At 43.6% G+C, this 19,207-nt stretch overlaps 1 protein-coding gene across 2 annotated transcripts in view; it reads left to right on the top strand.

Moving 5' to 3' along the window:
• The first annotated feature begins 2,473 nt into the window (after positions 1-2,473).
• Positions 2,474-19,207, top strand: part of STAU2 (staufen double-stranded RNA binding protein 2) — a 171,486-nt gene continuing 154,752 nt past the window's right edge. For both annotated transcript variants that reach the window (XM_082294292.1, XM_082294291.1), the window contains exon 1: positions 2,474-2,584. The gene's annotated coding sequence lies outside the window, so the exon portion shown is untranslated. The remainder of the gene's footprint in view (positions 2,585-19,207) is intronic.

Genomic DNA, 19,207 nt, shown 5'->3' with positions numbered 1-19,207 from the left:
TGTTAGGTATTGAAATAATAGCACAGATTGGAGATTTTAGAGGCTTGTTAGAATTACATCTGTGTGTTGCAGAAAGTTTACAAAACCTCCCTCGTAATCTGATGCTGACGTTCATTGGATGTATTTTTCTCTGGGTACACTGATGCTAAGTATGTGCTGTACTGTAGGGTTATTCTTCAAACTGCTAACAGTGAGTAAAGCAAAAATGACACGACATAAAATTATGAAGAAAAAAACCCAAGAACAAACAAAGAAAAAAACCACCCCAAACTTGTATGGACAGCATCATCATGGTTCGGCATCTGAATGACCTTTACTCACACAAAAAATTGTAGTAGCCTAATGAAAAGTATTTGCAACATTATCCATTGCTACATTATATCAGAAGACTACCTAAGAAATTGTATTATACTGTGTATTTCTGTCCTCAGTTCTTAAATTAAATTAAGGGGTAAGGAATCTCAGAATCAGAAAACAAAACAATGGAGGAATGAGAAGGGGAGGATTAACAAGCTACCACTGCTCCATACAGGGTATGTATAAAACTCATAGCAAATGCCGAGTTCCCAACGTGTCTTTAAATAAGCTGTAAATGTTGTACTAGTGTTCTGTTAGTATGAATAAAATCTTGCTTTAGATACTCACAATACAGCTCTGCCACTAGGTGTCATGACGTGTATTCGGTGTGTAAATTACCTGCAATATGCAAGCTTACTACCAAAATTCACCTGGGCTCTGTGCTTTTAAAGTGTTCCTACACCATGCTTGGGAATAGTGTCAGGCTACATCTTTTTTCTTTTTTGCTCAGTACTGATGCACCTCTTGGTATCAAGTAATCGAGTTTTTTTAAATTCCTGTGGAATAGCAGATACTGCAGGAAATGTGAACTCTAGATTCATTCTGATTCTGACTTGTAAGTTATAGCAAATGTAATTTTAAAAAACAACAGATCTTACAACTCTCATACCTATCACTAAAACTGAATTGTGCAGCAAAAAGGTGTAGATCTTTGCCCCCTCAAAAAATCTAGTTTTGTTTCTGAGCCCGAGGAATTTTGTTACCTACCGCTGTCTTGCAAATCAGGTAGGAAGATGATTGCTTCAATTCTGATGCTTCTACCTGGCTTTTGCATAGATTTAAAAATTCTAGGTTTGTTTTACTTGAGCCAATCAAGAAAACAGATTTTTACAAAATAAATTAGATAGATTGTGGATTAAACTCACAACTGTTTTATTAATGAACAATAAACTTTTGCTTACTTTGAGATAAAGATTTGAATGTTATATTTTTCGTGCTAAAGATTAATTTCTTTTACTTCGCCCCCTTTTATTCATCTATTAATTTCTAATTAAAGGAAGAAACACTTCAGACTTTAATCTCAATTTTACCTAAGCATTTTTCTGTGTCTGCCTTTTAAAAAAATTTTTTCTGTTTAGTTCTGCCTTCTGTAAGGTATGTGCAAACCTGAAACATGGCAACAAAATCACTATTTTTATGATGGCAATACCAAAGGATGGTTGGTTTTGGTTGGAAAGGCACAGAAACAGCGATTTAGCCAGGGCTTTATGTAGCTGAGCCCTGGCACTGTGTAAGGAGGGAGGGTTTGTGCCCACCTGCGGAAGGTTTCAGTGATGCGCCGTGGAACCTCCATGGCTGAACCTCCACAGCTGCACTCCCTGGCCTTCGTTCCTGCAGCCTCCCTCTAGGCAGCGCCCAGCATCTGCATCAGTTATCTGCCTTAATTCTAGACAGAAGAAAATTTTAACATAAATCATGTTTATGAGTTTTTGCCTTCTCTGAAAGCAGCTCTCTGGGAGGCGAAAGGTGAAAGGGAAAGCACGTTGGAGAATTAGTGGTCCAAGCGCGAGTGAGACGAGTAACACCAGCCAGGGGAAATAAAATCAAGCCTCTTCTCTGGGGTGCTGTGATGGCTTCCCCTCTCTCCCTGTATTTCTGCCGGCCCTTTTTTTCTTTTTCCTTGCCTGAAGTCTCGCTGCCGGCAGCCCTCTCTCTGTGGGTGCGCAAGGAGCGCTACAGCCAGCGGCGCTCGGGAGCAGCCGGGAGGGGGCAGAGCACACGCGCCAGGCCCATCTCAACCCCACTCACGGACCGGCACAGCCCCCGCGCTGCCGCTCTCCGCGCTCCCAGGGCCGGGGTTTCCTCCTCCGCGGTGCCGAGGCCTCGCCGTGTGGCGAAGCCCGGCCCGGCCCCGGCCCGGCGGGGGAAGATGAGCGCGGGGCTCCGGGCCGCCGCTGGGGGCGCTGCGCGCCGCCGGGCCGGGGCCGGGCCGCGGACGGGGCCATTCGCGCGGCGAGCGCGGGGGGAGCGCGGCGCCGGGAGCTCTCCGGGAGCGCCCCGCGGGCGGCGGGCGCGGCGGGGGCGGTGGCGAGGGGGGGCCGAGGGGCGCGGCGGGGGGCGACGCCCGGCGCGGGGGCGGCGGGGCGGGGCGGCGGCGGCGGCGGGAGGGCGGGGGGGGGGGGGGGCGCAGTGGTTGGGGCCGGCGGCGGCCGCCGCGGCGGCGGGGTCAGTTCTCTTTAGTGTTTGCCGATGTTGGAGGCGTCTCCAAAGTGTTCCCGGGAAGCAGGTAACCGGGAGGGAGGGAAGGGGGCGGCTTCAGCTGCGATGTCCCAGTCTCCGTCCCGGCTTCCCGCTCCTCCCGCCGCCGCGGCGGCTCCCGGGCGAGGGCTCCGCCGGCCCCCCGGCGCCCCCCGCCTCCTGGGGCCGTGCGGGCGCTGCTGCGCCACGGCGCTGCCGGCCCGCTCCGCTCCGCTCCGCTCCGGCGGGGGGCGGCGGTGCCGACCCCGCCATCCGCCCCGGGGCCCCCGTCCGCCGCCGGCCCCCGCCCGACGAGGGGCGCAGGAGGTGGGCGGGGGCACAGGTGGGCAGCGCTGCCGCCCCCGGGGGCCGCGGGGAAGCCCCCTCTGGATCCCCTCCCTAGCTCCCCGCACCCGGGTCCGGGTGCCGGCGGCGGTCGCTGCGCCAAGGCCGGGCCGCGGCCGGGCCGTGCGGCGGGGCCGAGCTCGGCGGGGACCGCGCCGGGCCTGCCCTGCCCCAGAACCCGGGAAGGAGTTTTGTGCACCCCGAACTTGCTCCCCGTCCTATGTCCCGCCCGGCCCTGTCGCGGTGCGCGGCCCCGGGGACGCAGAGTGTCCGCTCCGCCGCCGGAGAGGCGAGGGCGCCCGGCACTGCTCGCCCGGTCAGCGGCGCGGACCTCACAGCTCAGCCGCCGTGTGTTTGTACGTGTGTGTTAGTCAGCCCTCTCTGTGCACATCTTGCGCTGCCCCCAAACTTCGGACCGGGCCTCAAACTTTACCATCAGTGCTGGGCTCTCCCACTTCCAAAATGGATGTCGGCATCTCTTCCAAGCGATGGGCAGCGGAGCCGTTTACCGGCCTTCGCCCAGCACGAGGGTTTGGGGGCCGTCGTTGAGGTGACCCAGAGAGACACTGCTGTGAACTTGCCTAGTCCCGGCTTCTCATGGTGTGGGTGGCATTTTCCCAGTATTCAGGTGTCTGGTGGGAAAAAGTTCATCTTGATCGCAGCCAGGCCTGGAAGTCACAGCCATACCATCCCGGGGAAGTGTGGGCTGCTTGGGGTTAGCTGTGAGGGTGAATCCTGCAGCAAAGCTGTTTGCCTTGTAGTGCTCAGGGTCCCACCTGACAAGTCAGTGATACCCAAGCAAAAAATTTCCCTGCAGTGTATCTGGCTGGTGTTGCCTTACGGCCAGCAAGCTGTTTCTGTGAATACCAAGACGTAAGCTTCTCGAGCCGTGCTTGGAATGCTCCCTGTGCAACTACTGTCGTACTAAAAAAAAGTTTATGCTGTACAAAAGAATAGATAAAGCGCTGCTGTTGGTAACCCCTCTCTTTCATGAAATACTGTCTTGAGCATTACTGAGGGATGTGTATGAGTATCTGCAGCATTGCAAGGCACAAGTGAGGCTATTTGCTCTGCCATAGCTTGGGGTAGTTGAACTGTGCTTCTGTCAGGGAGCACACATTGCTGTATCTCACTTATGTTTACCAGTGGCATCAAGCTGGATGGGAGTAAGGTCTTCCTGGGTTGTGTGGTAATTCCAGGTTAGCAGTCGACACCAGTGAAGTAATACTAATGTATTTAAGCCATTTGCTAACTGCAAGGAAGTTCTGTATAGGCTTTGTTGTGACATGGTTATATAAACAGTGCCAGGCTGACAGATTTCTGAATGAAATCTTTTTTTTCTAGAAAGTCGGCAGCAGTGTAAGATTTCCAGTACTGATTTCCAGCTACTGAACCTTAGCTTTGACCTAGAAAAACTCAGAGAAAGAGATTTCTGCTCCTGCCAGTCTTTCTGAAGATTCCTGTTGTTGCCAGCTAGGAGTAGGATTGAGGCTGCCTGCTTGTTCATAGTTTTTGAGGGGAAGTTTGACAGTTCAGGTTTTCTTTTCTTTGCAGACAACTTTTCAAAAATGTTGTTCAGCTTGGGTTCTGCTCAGGCGCTCAGCCTGGAGGACAAAGTCTTCATGTATCTTGTTACCAGCTCAACCTACCTTGTTCCCCAAGAATTACACCAAAATAATAATAAATTTTACTAATCTTAAATTCTGATTTAAGATAGTAGATTGTAAAGAAATTTTCTAGTTTTACTTGCAGAAGAACCTGATCAGAGGTATTTTAGTGACTGGACCAAGTTTAAATAAGCATGTAAGTCCATCAGCCACTTTGGGGGCAAAGATCAGGTTTGATTTTCCTCCACAGCTGAATCTCACTCTACCTCTGGTTTACATTGGTGTGAATGTGGGAAGTGAATTGGATACTATGTGTTTTATTTGTAAAGTGTAGTGAAAAATGACCTTGGGAAGGTTAGGCAACAAGCCATAGTGAAGCAGATCCTCTGATTCCAAGACTGGGTCTCTAGCCATTAGGAAAAGTGCACCTGTCATGCTCTATCTAGACAGTTTGTTTTGACCTACCCAAAATACGTGGCTATTGACTTGTCAGTCTTTGAAAACACTGAAAAACTCCCATCAATTATGTCCAGTCCTTCACCCCAAAATACATCTTCTTATGATATCATTCCGTTGGAGAGCTGGCCTTATAAAGAAAGTGTTTAGGTTTTAGTGCCATTTTTTGGGCATATATTTGATAAATATGGGCACAGATTTTTTCTGATTGGAGTGCTAAGTATCTGTTTCCTCATGCGGGTATGACTGATGTGGTGGGGAAGGACCTAACACTGCATTTTTTCAGGATAACTGAAACAGCATAACTTCTGTTACTGAGCCACCAGAGCTTCACTTTTCCTTCCACTGCTGACATTCATTTCCTATCATCAACAGCAAAATCTATAGGAAAAGAGGCCTGTCTTTTGCCAGAACCTATTATTTTGCATTTCTAATCTTTGGATCACACATAGCCTGTATTTTTCCCAATAGTTCTTGAATTCTCTCTCTCCTCTGAAAAGAAGAAAAGAAAGACAGGGGGGTTCTGTTTGGTTGAGGGGCACGAAGAGCACAAGGCAGGGGTCCTGCAGAACCAGGTCATGGAGTTGTGCTGGCGGTTTTGCTCAGAAGGAAAGGACAGTAAAAGAGGGGGAATTGAATCAGTGGGAGTGCATGACAAACTCTGTGAAGAGAGGAAGTGGAACCTGTGTGCAGTGTAGTTAATACACATGTATAGTTAATATATATATATATATATTAAAAGTCAATCGCTATGCATTTAGGGGATCTGCTCATTGTCAGCACTGAGTCACAATCAGCATTATCCAAAGTATGTTTGCATTAAAAGATCAAGAGTTCAGTAAGAATCTGAGAGATGTCTTCTCAGACATTGTTCTGGAAAATATTTAGAATAAAAAAATTGCTGGTCACAACTCCTAATTTAAAAATGAATTTTGAAAAGCCATCTGTGGTAGTGTAACACTAAAGTCACAGCCATGTCTGTAACTGCTAAAGTTTGTTCATACTTCATCTCAAGAGAAAGTGTTTTGTGGTTTGGGTTTTGTTTTGTGGATCTTTTTTGTTAAACTGGTAGGTTTTGGAATGTTTCCCAGTAATTAAATGTGTACTCCATGGTCACAGTGTGTTTACCTGTGTCATACTCCATCCTTGCATTTGCTTTAGTCAACTACACATCTGTACAGTACATCACTAGAATGTTACAAATTTATTTATATTTAACCAAGTAAAATCACAGTATGAAATTTAAATTTTTCCCTGGTAAATAGCACCTTTTTTTTCCATATTTAATTACTAATATTGTGACTCCACTACACTTCTGTATCCCCACAATCTTCTAATTTAGTCACCATTAAAATGATGGGAGGGGGCACTTTTTAGACTGGTTAGAATTCAGCTTTGAGCTCAGATCCCTGTTGGTGTTTGGGGAGGACCCTGGTGATAGCCAGCAGCCAATTATGTCAAGTATGGGTTAACCTCCTCTCCTTAAATTCTGGGAGAACTTAGCTTGCTGAGATTTTTACCATAGTAGCACATGCTCACTTAAAGGGTATATTTACAGTCTTATCTTCTGAAAACTTCCAAAGGATCACAGTGGTCCCACTTCCAGTTTCGCTGCTTGCCAGCTTTGAGGAAGCTGTTTTGCCTCCAGGCTGAAGGAAACATTTTTGAGAGCAGGAAACCAGATTTTCTTGAAAAGTTTCTTGCAATGAAAATGGTCACCTGTTGGATCAAGAAAAGAGATGAGTAACCTGATTTTTATTGCTATTGCTAGTCTTAGCTTCTTATTTTGCACCTGTTAGGTATTTGCGGTTCTCAGTTTCTCCTACAATGGCCCCAGTTTAAAAAAGCCATGTTCTACAAATATAAGGAAATATCAGTATACTAAATGTGCAGATTGATATCAGTAACTGGAATTGTCTGGATAAGTAACTGTCTGCAAGTGATAAAGAACTTTTTCCATGTCACCCAGATGACACATCCATGCAACTGATCCATTTTGAAGGATGAAATCAAGATAATGCTATTCCCAAGGTGGAAATGCAGGCCTGGTAGAGGGCAATGTTGGGTCACTTAGAAGCATACCCAGTTGGTCTGATACAAACAAAATAATAATGAAATAACACTCTGTAGTAGCTTTGGCTTTGTTAGACGAGGTAAGAGCAAGAAACAATCTAAAATTTCTTGTTAACTGTTAGTTGGTTTATTTGTTTTATTTTTTCCCCTTCTGGTGGTCCTTCTTCAGTCCTGAATACTATGTTGCTTTTTCCTTTCCAGACTGTGGAAAATATTTTCTCTGCTTTTTGTTTCAGTCTTGTGTCTCTGGTAGTATTTAAACCTGCCTGCTTTGAATTGTGTTTCATCTTTGGTGGCAATGTCCATTCAAGGGGGTATTTTGCTTAAGAGTGTATACCCAAGAGGCTTTCCTTTTATTCCTGTTTAGGGCCTGGCAATTGTAATGAATGACTCCAGAGGGATTTTCTTGAAAACCCTTCTGACCTTCTGATAATTCAGTGCAAGACACTTACTAGTCTTGTATTAAATGAGTGTCCAGCTTCTGCGTGGCAGCTAAGGCTGTCTGATCTTTGTGAAAGGGAATGAGAAGCTTGTCCTGGATCAGGAGGCAGGTAAAGCTCTCCGTAGTTTTTCAGAGTCCTCTCTCAGCATTCTCTCTTAGCTGAATCCACTGGGTTAGATGTGGGATTTGACCCCTTCAGAAGGGAGAGTGGCCCACATCATCTTTTCTTTACCCCTCTTCAACTAGCCAGTTTTTACTACTTAGAGCCTTAAGCAAGTAAAAACTCGCTGAAGATACCAGGACTGGATCCTGTTTCCACAGACTTGATGGAGTTGCCATTCATGAGGACATCCAGGATGTCCTGGATCTGGACTTCCAGGCAACCATAGGTATTTGCCAAGTCCCAGGAGAAGAATTTAATTCTTCAGCTGTTAAATTACAAGGTTCTTCTGAAACTGGCCATCCCACAAATTACTGTCAGTGGCAGTTCACCAGAGGAGGTGGCTTTGGAGGCCTTTTCTCATGCTACCATTAAGCTCCCCGTAAAACTTTGACTCTTTCTGGTTCTCCCCAAATCTCACTGCAGGCATAGCCCCTAGATACTTTGTAACACTCACAGGTTACAGTTAGGCATGAGAGCAAACAGCTGCTGTAGCTGGTGAAACTTAAGTTATTAAATGTATTTAAAGTATTTAAAAAGAAATGTAAATATCAACTTGCCCATCCTGGATTGAAATTGTTTCTTTTCTTAGACACAGTAGTAATTTGAAGCTTTTCAAGGTTAATCCTGGGCTCACTAGGAATTTTGACATTAGCACCAAAAAGAAGTGGTTTTATTTGCTGTCATTGCAAATACTGGTACTGTTTATCTTTGCTCAGGTATCTCACAGCTGACAGGAGCAAGGGAGACATAGGTACTGTCAGACAAATATACCTGATATATCCCCAAGATAGGGCAGGACAGAGCACTGCAGGTGAACAGGGTTAGCTGAGGCAGTTTTAGTTCCAGGGCCTACTCTGTTATTTGGATGTCTTTACTGTTGTGCTGGATTGCAGATCTGCTCCGCAGCTCTGGGGCCTGCACTTCTACCTGAGCTGTGTGTCACTGCAACCTGGATAGACTTTGGATTACCCTTGGGATAATGTCACAACCCTTCATTAACAAGGAACTTCCATTTTTGCAGGGGGTTAGATTGTATTAGGCACATGTTTGTAGCCTTATAGCATGTGTTCTTTTGGAGATCCTAGAAAGTGGGGTCCTGTGACCCTTTTGAAGTATTTTTTGTTTATTTGGTTTTGATTTAGAAGGTAAAGAGCAGCAGTCTTAGTAGTGAACAGAAGTGTATGCTCCCTGCAAATTCAAAAGCAAGTTTGTTCTTTTATGCTAGTTTAGGGTGGTTCCAGAGTCACAAAAGCTGACTTTACCCTACTGAGTCTAATGGCCCTGGAGTCCTGAAAGTACAGTACATGGTAAGAAGGACATTCCTTTGAAGGGCAGCTCAGAGCATCATCCGTCCATCCATTCTCTAGGTGGTCGTGAGTCTATGATGTTGCAGGATTGCCATTCCTAATAAATGCAAACTTCTTTTTCACTTTTGCTCAATTCCAGATACTCTTTCCTAGTATTTTGAATCATTTCATGTTACCAGTGCATCAGCTTGCACTTTTAGCCAGACTTATCCTTTGTTTTATTTCTGGCTTTATCTGCGTAAAAATGCCTGAGAGGATTCCAAATTTTAATTCAGTTTGTTTACATTTTTTTTCCTGTAGTAGTTACACTTATAACTTACTTTGGTCTGGGGAAGCAAGTTATTCTGAATCATCAGCTGTATAGATGAAGGTCTCTTATTTGCTATTTTATGATGCATCCTACTTAGTGCTCCTAAACACTCCTAGTACATAAGTTGGAGGGAAAAGCCTGGTTTTGTTATGCTGGTTCTGTGCCCTCACAGTGTGCTCAATTTGAACCAAATGTCGTTTTACCCACTCTCTTCCTGTCTGTTTTTAGTTGTTTCTTTAGTATCCTCCTTGCTGATTCAACTCCAGAAATAACCTTTTGCCATCCTGCCAGTTGTGCGTCGCCTCTGTGCTGCAGCTGAAAGTGTGGCAGGTTTATGGTGTTCAGCGGATGTTTAGCATTGATCATGTATCCAGTTTTTCTTCACTGTTTTGTGCCTTTGCTAACTCTGAGAGGCTCTGTTAAGTATGCCACTAGGAATGTTTTTGCCACTAGGATTTCTTCTTCTTCCTGGATTGTCAAAATCTTGTATAATCTGTAGTTTCTTCCAAAGATAAGCAATTTATTTGGCTAGGCTTCATTGTGCAACTTGAACATTTCTGTCCAAAGCAAGGGTTTGGACAAGGAATCAATAGGCTATTACTGTCCTGGTGAGCTTTTACTGGGTTGTTGATGATTCTTTTCATGCTCTGGATGTTTGAGGAGTCTTTGATAGCTGCTTGCTGCATGTGACTGGATCGGTTAGCTCCTTTGGTTTTCTCTTAAACTCTCCCAGGCACATCTCTTTCCATCTTGCTTATTGGAGTCCAGTGTTAGTTTTCCCATGTCACCACAGGCTGTGTATGATCTGTCCAATTCCTTAATTTTTGAACTCTGTTTCTACTGTTGTTGAGCCAGGCCCATGTCATAAATTTTGCATTACTTCTAGACCTTGCCCCCCAACACAGCATCTTTCAACTTAATTTTCTCCAGTTGAAAACTTAGATTTTGTGCTTTTCTTCAGTCAGAGCACTTGGAAGGCCCAATCCAATACTCAGTAATTATTTTACCTTTATTCATTGACTGAGGAGAGCTGCACTTAAAATAGGGAGGAGGCTCTTTCAAATCATTGCAGAACTCCTGATCTCACAAGGTACTCTGTGCCTGTGAGAAGAGGCCCGATCCTGTCCCCCAGTGAGCAGGGAGCTAGTCTCTGTATGAACTGTATATCAACATTATCTTATTTCCAAGCAATTCAAAAACTGTCTGTGGAAGAGTTGAGAGAAGGGGGAGCTCCAGGAATATTTCATGAACACAAGGTGGCAATTTGACCTCAGCTGTTTCTGGGGAGCTGCAAATTCTTGTAAGCTGTATGAGACTTCAGTGTGGGCATTCATCACTTTAGCTGTGAAATACAATGGTTTTGTTTAAATACACTCATGGAGAATAAAAACAGGCACACAAACCAGAATTTTATCCACTTCTAACAAAAGAGTGCAGCACCTGTTGCTTTGTCCGCTGAAACTGCCTTTTCTGAGGATCTTGTAGCTGTTAATTAAAGGGAGCTGACTACAGTATGAGCAGGGTTGGTAGCAGGTTGGTAGCAGGAGCTGTAACTTGTTTTCAAAGAAAAAGGCATGTTTCTGCTACTTCACCAAATTTGCTACTTCAAATTATAGGAGAAGTAGTTTGTCACAGGCAATCAAGGAAAACTTAGATGAATTTCTGAATTCCATTAATAAAATGAAATTTCTGCTTAGGAATTGAAGTTAAGAAATAATTTTTGCCTGCTTCAGAATAAAATAACAGTTGGAGGGATGTTTTACTTAGAGTATTTAGTAATTTAAAATCAGTCAAAGCTTATTGTAGATCTTAGGAATGTAACTACTACTACTTGTTAGCACAAATTGGAAAAAAAGTGCAGCCTTTAGAAATATATATGAGAGAAATTTCAAAGTACTAATTAAATCAGAAACTAGAGTCTTGGAAGGAGCTCCAATTAGACTCCAGTATCAAATAAGGAACCAATTACAGCTTTGATGCAAACAAGTCTGTAGCATCAGTGTGTCAAGTTTGAGTCATGTTTTTTTCATTCACTGACTTAATCCCCTTCTCCACTTTTAAGCTGATGATTGATTGTTAAACTAGTGTCTTAGGCTTCCCTTCTTTTCAGCTATTTTTCTTCAGGAAAGCTGACTAACTCATTTTTGTTTAATTTAAGGCGAATGTGAGTTACCTGTATCTGGAGTAAGATGGTATGATGACCTCTCAATCTTTTAAAAAGTGTTACAGGTATGACTGTGTATCACAGAGTGTCTGGGGGAGATACAAGTTTCTAGTTTTCAAGAAGTTGTAAGTAGTTTATAGCCACGGTGAGGGAGAGAGCTGAAGAGTTGCAGTACTGAACAGCAGCTCCTGTGCTTTGGATTAGTGCTTGCTCTCAGGTGCTGTAAGCAGATACAAAAAGGATATTACCTCTAGTGTTGGGCAGTTTGTGTGTCCTGCCTTTGATCTGTAAGGCATTATAGCCACCTGTAAGCTAGTTTTTGGGATCTACCTCAAACCATGATGAGTTTTGGGTGAGGAAGGCCTCCCACAAAGTAGACTCTGGTGATTACCTTGCTGTTTCATGAAGGAGTGTCACATTTTCTTCTCTGTAGTAATTCAGGGTATCCTGGCTGGGTCAAACTGGTGGCTGCGTCTGAACCAGTATTCTGTCTGGATGGTTCTGAATCTTTTCTGGGCTTAGAATTTGTGGTACTGTGAGAACTGGGTTAGCTTGTATTGGCTGTTGGAAATTTCCATGGCTTTTATACCATCTCCTCTGTTTACTGGACAGGAACAATTGAGAGAGATTTTCTGATGAGATTATCTTTGTAAGGGAGCAAACATTAATATAAACCAGACTGATTTTCCCCCTTGGGCTTTGGGTTATAAACAGGTTGAAATGTTTTGACATGCCAAATTGTCTTGGGTTCTGATGCAACAGATTGGCTTTCTTTATCTTTTATTTCTCTTCTGACATTGAAATCTTCAAGCTGATAATCTGATTGATCTTCCTTACCATTTTAGTACAGAATAGCAATCCCTTTTACCATCATGTTTCTAGATGAATATTAGTAAAGTTTCTCTACTTAAGATCTCTGTTTCATGTCTGTGAAGTCTCGAGTCTTCAAGTGGTGGTCTGGTATACACGGGACCTGACTGATTTCTCTGTTAGAAGAGAGAATTAGCCACGTGTACAGTTTGGGGTCGTTAGTTTTGCTGCACACACTAAGATGCACTGTGGCCTGAGTTGCTCTTTTCTCAGCTTTTTCATGTCAGCCTCACTGTTGCCAGGGAAGCAAGGCAAGAGTTACATTCCTGCCTGTCAATATGCTCCACTTTCTGTTGTTTCTCTTGTTACAAGTTTTTAGACTCTTGCTCATGCAAATGTGCACAATTGCAGTCAGTGCCCTAACCCCTGCATTTTCCATCATTCCTTACAAAAAGACATGTCTTAGGCAAGTATTAGGTGGTGAACCTCTCTGCGAGGGAGCTTATTTACTTCTGTAATTGTGTCTGTTAGTTTTAGTAACATCCATGATCTCTTGCTGAAGACAAGTTTGGCAGTCGACTTTGGGTAGGATTCAGTTGCCTGTATTTTGGCGTCTTGTGCAGTTTGAGACACAAAGTTACCCCGTCTGCTTCTCAGCTGCCACTCTGCTGTGTGGTTAGCTAATCCTAAATTAGAAGCCTGCTTGTTGATCACCTTGAATAACTCCCTGGGTCTGCTGGCTGTACTGACAAGTGGTATAATACATTTCTTTAAACACATACATTATTGCCATTTCATTGCCTCTTCATGTCAGGGCTTCTCTGAACTGCCTGCCACATGCAGTGTCAGATGTGGCATGGGTCTTCAGAGAGGATGTCTGCTTCCTGAAGCAGCAGCTGATGGAATAGGCAGGCATCCAAATGTGCTATGTCAGGACATCTCAGCTGGCGTTGTGCATTGGATCTTTAAAAGACTGTAGTGGGTTGACGCTGGTCTGACGCCAGGCACCCTCCAAAGCTGATCTCTCACTTCCCTCCACAGCTGGACAGGGGAGAGGAAGTATAATGAAAGGTTCATGAGTTGAGATAAAGACCAGGAGAGATCACTCACCAAATACCATCGTGGGCAAAACAGGCTCAAACTAGAGATATTAATTGAATTTGTTACTAACAAGATCAGAGCAGGATAATGAGAAGTGAAATAAAACCTTAAAACACCTTCTTCCGACCCTTCCCTCCTCCCCAGCTCTACCTCCTCTGCCAGAAGCAGAGGGAGACAGGGAATGGGAGTTATGGTCTGTTCATTACCTGCCTTTTTCTTCTGCTGCTCAGGGAGAGGAGTAATTTCCCTGCTGCACCGTGGGTTCCCTCCCACAGGACACAGTTCTGCATGAGCTTCTCTGAAGTGAGTCCATCCATGGGCAAGAGTCCTCCCCAGACTCCTGCAGCATGGGTCACTCTTCCATGGGATGCAGTCCTTCAAGGACAGGCTGCTCTTGCATGGGAACAGGGCCCCTCTCTCTACAGGTCTCCTGTGGAGTCACAGCCTCCTCTCAGGCACCCACCTGCTCTGGTGTGGGGCTCCTGCACAGGTTGCAGGTGGATCTCTGTATCCCCATGGCCCTGCATGGGCTGCAGGGACACAGCTGCCTCACCATGGTCTGCACTACAGGCTGCAGAGGAACGTCAGCTCTGGTGCCTGGAGCACCTCCTCCCCCTCCTTCTGCACTGACCTTGGTGTCTGCACACTCATTCCTCTCACATATTCCCGCCCCACTCTTCTCTGGCTGCAGTTACAGCTGTGCAGGAACTTTTTTCTTCTTCTTCTTCAGTATGTTGTCTCAGAGGCATTACCACCATTTCTAACTGGCCCAGCCTTGACCAGTGGCACATCTGTCTTTGGAGCTGCCAGGGGTTGGCTCTGCTGGACACAGCTGCCAGGGGTTGGCTCAACTGGCAAGTTGTCACAGGAGCCACCCCTGTAAACCCCCACTGCCAAAACTTGGCCATGCAAACCCAGTAGACTCAGGTAAACCGTGGTAATCCCATGCTGTATTTCCTTTGACTCCACTGACAGTTTAGACACCTTGCTTATATTTGTAAACCTGAATTATAGATGTCTTTAATCCTTATCTGAATTGTCGTATCTCATTGTATAGCAGTGCCATACAATATGGGTAACTGTGCTGGTGTGAGAGGTACTGTGCACATATATGGCTTTGTAGGTCACCAATTTTTCATATTGGTTACTTGACTTTTGCTGTAGTGGTTAAGCAATTTGCTACATCCTAAAGGTTTGCTTATTGTATTTACTCTGCGACATGTTCTATGTATTTCAAGTTGTATAAATCCAGTTTGATTGCAGGGTGAGGCTTCTGTTCTAGCCCTCTTGCTAACACATCATAATTAAATGGCAGCAAAAGTCCCCACCTTTGGCCATTTTGTTGATTGAGAAAATCTTTAGGTTTAGTCTTTGATTCCATAATTAGCTGCTTTATTTGTCTGGTTTGTTTTTTACTTTTCTTTTCAAAATTACACAGAACAAATTTAAAGTGAGTTGTTAGAGAAGGATTGAAGCAGTGACAGATATAAATAATATGTATTCCCACATAATGTGACTCTATGATAAAGGTAATGTGGTCATTGATTTAGAGAGTTGTATGCTCTTTGTAGTAAATTGGATCAACATCATATTGGAAATTAGGGAACTAGTATGATTTCATGATGAAAGAAGTGTGCAAGATGAAGCAGTTTCTCCCTCAGTTTTCTGAATTTTAAGTCCTTTTTTTTAATGTTGTTTTAATGTGCTTTTTCCGTGTAGTAATTCAAAAGGGAGGTTGAGCTGACTGCTGTTTGAAGAAGTGGTTGAAAAATATGACTGCAGATTTTTAATCTATTTCCCACTTGATTTTTTCTTCCAAAAATACCTTCCTTCCTGTCCTCATAAGGGTTCTTACTGATTGCACATAAGATTTGGCAAAGGATAGTCCTCCATGGGTGATACTATCTGAAAGTATGATGAGATTTTATGTTGTGACTTGGTGTTCTCTGCAGCTGCTTGGCCCTTCCTTGCCTTCTTGGGGCTTTATCTACAACCTTTTTCTGCTCCAGTCCAAGAGCAGAGGAAACAAATTGTAAGGAACTGTAGTATTTAGTGTTCTAGGGCTGGATTTAACACTGAGCAAGAAGGGGAACTTTTTTGTAAACCTTGCAGCTCCTTAAATTTTGAATATTAGTCCCTAGTATTTTGTGTCACTTACTTTGGTTGTGAAATATCTTACCAAAACAATGAAAATAAAAGAGTTAGTGATTTCTCCCTCACTCATCTTATACTTCAGGAAAGTAAAATGCTTTTAAGGCATTACTTCACTTGCTGTCATGTATTACTTAGCTGTTAATTAGCTGGTAGATATGTTCATATATCCATTGAAGCTAAGATTCTCTACTGTAAGGCACAATAAAAAAAATGAAACCAGGCCACAGGTTTCTGAAGATGTAATCATCAGGGATGAGATCACGGGCTTTGTGAGGAACAGTGTGGAGGAGATGAACTTCAGTCAGTGTATAGCTTGACAGCAAAGCTAAGCTGCTTAGCAGGAGTTGAAAGGGCTAATTCCTTGCACCCATTCCAGCTCAGGAGTTTGTGGCCCTCCTTGTACAGACACAGATGCTCCTCTGATCTTTCTCCTCACCTGCCATGTGAACTGGTTCAGTGAAGTAAATGGACAGAAAATGTTGGATTTTTGTTGTAGGGAAGAGAGGACATGGGAGTGTCCCTTGCTATGGCAGCAAGTCATTAGATCAGTTTGGCTGTTGGCAAACCACTCATAAGGCAGAAAGCACTGAAACTGATGGAGGAGCAAATGGGAAGGACAAACAGTGGGGACCAGCAGTAATACAGAAAAATATGTATGTCTTAAAAAACAGAGAAACCTTGTTTTATTTCATGCCTAGTGTTTTAATTTCTGCTATTTAAAATGTATAAATAAGATAAATTTTGGTAATAAGTCTGGATGGCCATCTGCTGATTATTGCTTTTAAGTCATGCTCTTGCTAAACTGCTACTGTGTGGCCATCTCGTTACTTGGTTTTAGAAGACATAAAAGTTTGAATTAAGCTACTCTGAAGGTAATGCAGAGCTGTGTGGTTTTTGTCAACCCCAAATAAGCTGCTGGATATAACACAGTAAAAAGAAATTACATAAGGCTTAGGACTTTTGTAGGACTTTTTATATTCATGTCCACAAATGTATAAATATTTGCTGTAAATGTGAGAAATTGCACCCTACAAGTATGTTTTACCTTTAGGCAGTTTTGTATGCTTCTGTATAACTGAATGAGTGAATTTATATGAGGAGAATAGAAGGAGAACAGAGCATTTAATGGAATCTTAAGGCTAAAACTAAAACCAAACCCTTCTTAGTTAGGAAGCTGTTAACTATTAGAGTTCTGTGACTTGGGACTTTCACAGAAGAATCACATTAAAAGCTTCTAGTCAAAATGGGGATTGGTCTGAAAAAAAACCCCTTGAGATACTGCCTGCTTAGACACTGTCCCCAGTCTATTGGATTGATGTTCCTGTACCTTTCAATATTTTCATTAATGATGTGGATGAAACAGTACACTTATTAAATTTGTAGATGCTATAAAGCAGGCTTAGAGGAAACTTGCAAACGTTTTGGAATTAGAATTAAAATTTGATGTGATCTTGAAAAAATTAAATGATTATCTTTTTCTTTTTTTTTCTGTTTTGTTGTTTTAGTTTTTTTTAGTAAGAAAATTCAAGGAAGACAAGAAAAAAGTCACATTAGCTAGAGAAGAGTCAGATTCACAAAGAGCACAGGCTAGAACTTGCTGGGAAGCAGTTTGGCAGAAAAGGATCTGGGACCATTAATGTAATACTGTTGTGAAAAATGGACACTGACTGGAAAGTATAAGCAGAATTCTTGGTTATATAAAGTACTAGATATGTCAAGTAATTTTTCCTGCTCAGCAGTGGCTGGCCCTCTGTTGTTCCCTTTATAAAGCCATTCACAAGTATGTAGTATGTGCCATGCATTACATACTTGTGTACAGATTAGGTTGGGTACTCTGGGTTGTATGATGGAGCACTGTGAAAGTGTGGTGACTCCCTACTGCATATGTGCTTTTTCACTTTCTGCACAGATGAAGTCCAGCCTTCTGTTTTGACTGTTCAGGTCATTAGTTTCTCTATCTGTTGGTTGTTCATACAACTTGTCTTTCTAATACTGCCTTTTCAATTTTCCCACATTGTACAAGTGTGTTTGGTTTGAAAACTCTTTGTCCATGCTTTCTGCCTTTTGTGGTGTTTTATTTACTTTATCAGTCTTTATTTATTCAATTACTGTGCCATCACAGTATTCAAATACTGTGAATCATTTTATCTGAGCATTTAATTCATATTTTATGTCACAAGATCTAAGGCTATAAAGTGATTCCAGAAAAATACAAAAAGTAATAATAATCAGAGAAAGTGTTAACTAATTCTTTATGCTACATGGTGCTTTTAGCATGATACAAGTGTATTCACAGTTTTTAAAAGTATTCTGCATCTGTAAATGTAACTAAATATTTGTAGTGGGTTTGCATGGCCAAGTTTTGGTAACAAGGGGGCTACAGGGGTGACTTCCGTGAGAAGTTGCCAGAAGTTTCACTTGTGTCCGAAGGAGCTGATGCCAGCTGGCTCTGAGATGAACCTGTTGCTGGCCAAGGCCGAGCCCGTCAGTGTTGTTGTTAGTGTCTCTGGGATAACAGACTGAAGAAGCAGGAATAGTTGCTGCACAACAGAAAGTGCAGTGAGAGAAGAGAGGAGAGGAGTGAGAATATGTGAGAGAAACAGCTCTGCAGACACCAAGGCCAGTGCAGAAGGAGGGGGAGGTGGTGCTCCAGGCACCTGAGCAGAGACTTCTCTGCTCTGCACCAGAGCAGAGACTTCTCTGCTGCCCATGGTGCAGACCATGGGTGACGCAGCTGTGCCCCTACAGCCCATGAAGGTCCATGGTGGAGCAGAGATCCACCTGCAGCCCATGGAGGAGACCCACAAGATCTATGGCCCCATGGAGAGAGGAGTTCACACTGGAGCAGATTTACTGGCGTGACTTGTAACCCTGTGGGAAGCCCATACTGGAGCATTCTGATCCTAAAGGATGCCACCCAGGGAAAAGGATCCACACTGGAACAGTTCATGAAGAGCTGCAGCTTGTGTGAAGGACTCATGTTGAAGGAGTTTGTGGAGGAGTGTCGCCTGTGGGAGGGACCCCATGCTGGAGCAGGGGGAGAATATGAGGAGTCCTCCCCTTAGCAGGATGGAGTGGCAGAGACATTGTGTGTTGAACTGACTGTAACCCCCATTCGCCATCCCTCTGGGTCATTTTCTGGGGAAGAGGTGGAGAATTCAGGAGTGAAGTTAAGCCTGAGAAGAAAGGATGGATGGGAGGAAGGTGTTCTTAAGTTTTACTTTTTATTTCTTGTTTTCCTACTTTGATTTGATTAATAATAAATTCATTTAATCTCCTCAAGTCAAGTTTGTTCTGCATGTGACAGTAACTGGTGAGTGATCTTTTCATGCCCTTGTCTCGACCCACAAGTCTTTCATTATATTTTCTTTCCCCTGTCCAGCTGAGGTGCTGAGTGATAGAGCAACGTTGGTGGGTACCTGGTATACAGACATGGTCAACCCACAACAATGTTGTGTTTCCTGATATGTAAAAAAATGAATGGAATATTTTAACAGCAATATTTTCACTTTAAAATATGAGGAGTTTTGTTTTGTTGTTTTTGTGTGAGTTTGTTTTGGTTTGGTCATTTTTAGTTTGTCAGGAAAATTCACAGCTTGTACATAGTTTAATAAGAAAGTCAATACCAACTGTGAAATGAAACCTGTGTAGCTGCCTATGTACTAGGTGCTCAAAAGGGGAAGTGAAGTAAAATGCAATTCTAGTATATTTGCAACCCGTTATGTGTTTGCTGTTGCGTT

Source organism: Coloeus monedula (assembly GCF_965178545.1).
Source record: "Coloeus monedula genome assembly, chromosome: 1".
In the NCBI taxonomy this organism is placed as follows: domain Eukaryota; kingdom Metazoa; phylum Chordata; class Aves; order Passeriformes; family Corvidae; genus Coloeus; species Coloeus monedula.
This window is presented reverse-complemented; position numbering and strand designations above follow the sequence as displayed.